This window comes from Neovison vison, chromosome 7, assembly GCF_020171115.1.
Source record: "Neovison vison isolate M4711 chromosome 7, ASM_NN_V1, whole genome shotgun sequence".
NCBI classification, from domain to species: domain Eukaryota; kingdom Metazoa; phylum Chordata; class Mammalia; order Carnivora; family Mustelidae; genus Neogale; species Neogale vison.
In genome coordinates, this window is record NC_058097.1 from 146176851 (window position 1) to 146178063 (window position 1213).

Sequence of the window (1213 nt, forward strand, 5' to 3'; positions counted from 1 at the left end):
GCCCAATGCAGGACTCGATCCCTCCACCCCGAGATCATGACCTGAGCCGAAGGCAGAGGCTTAACCCACTGAGCCACCCAGGCACCCAATTGTTACTTTTTTTTTTTTCTTATTAATACAGTATTTATTTGTCTTCCCTCTGTCAAACCCTGAGCCAACCACTTTCCCCAGTCTGCCTGGGGAGGTATAGGAAAAGGATTATACAGGGCAGACGAGACACGGGAGAAAGACCTATGGGAGGTGGAGAGGCTCCTTCACATGGTGAAGAGGATGAGAAAGGTCACCATCAGGCAAAAGAGCCCCATGGCCTCCGAGAGGGCAAAGCCCAGAATGGCGTAGGAGAAGAGCTGTTGCTTCAGAGAGGGATTCCTGGCATAACCAATGATGAGGCTCCCAAACACAGTCCCAATTCCAGCCCCAGAGCCAGCCACCCCTACCGTGGCAGCCCCAGCCCCAATGAACTTGGCTGCTGTATCGATGTCCCTTGAAATGGCGCTGGTTTGGAAGCTTCGGCTAGGAATAAGTGAGGTCGGGGACGTGGGGCTGCCAAGATGCTGAGGCCCTTATAAGGTGCCTCATCCGTCAGTGTCTCGGGTGGTTTTAGCACCACTGCAGACAGTGATCGGCTCAACAGCTGAGAGGTGCTCCTGACCAAGAACGGGGTGGAGACGAACTTTGCACAGGTGGACATTTTCAGGGGATGAGGGGCTGTGGCAGGAGAGCTGCTCCCAGGGCCAAGGAGACAGAGAGCCGATTGTTACATTTTGGTGTGAAAATGATATCACATCACTGTGGCTTTTTTTTTAAAGTTCTTATTCTTAGAGATTGAAGTATTTATGGGGAGATAATATGATGTCTTGAATTGGCATTAAAAGGCTTCCTAAAAAGTAAAAAGTATATGTTGGGAATAGATGAAACAATGACACACAGTATTAGTAATTTGTGCCTCTGGATGATAATGAGCACATGGATTCTTTATACTCTTCCTTCACCTTTCATGTATTAAAGAAAAAATTTAACATTCAGCAGCCATGTGACAGTAGCCATGTGGCAGTTGTTAATAAGCCCATCTTCTGAACCGGGACTATATCACACAAAATGGCATTGTTGGACCAATGGGAATATTTTGAGTCTTGAAGTCAGAAAGCCCTGGGTTTGAATCCCAGCTCTGCTACTTAGTAGCCCTGTTACCTAGAGCGAGTTACTCATTCTC

At 47.8% G+C, this 1213-nt stretch overlaps 1 pseudogene; it reads right to left on the bottom strand.

The window, feature by feature from the left end:
* Nucleotides 1-254: 254 nt before the first annotated feature.
* Nucleotides 255-691, bottom strand: LOC122914075 (annotated as a pseudogene).
* Between the last annotated feature and the right edge of the window lie 522 nt (nucleotides 692-1213).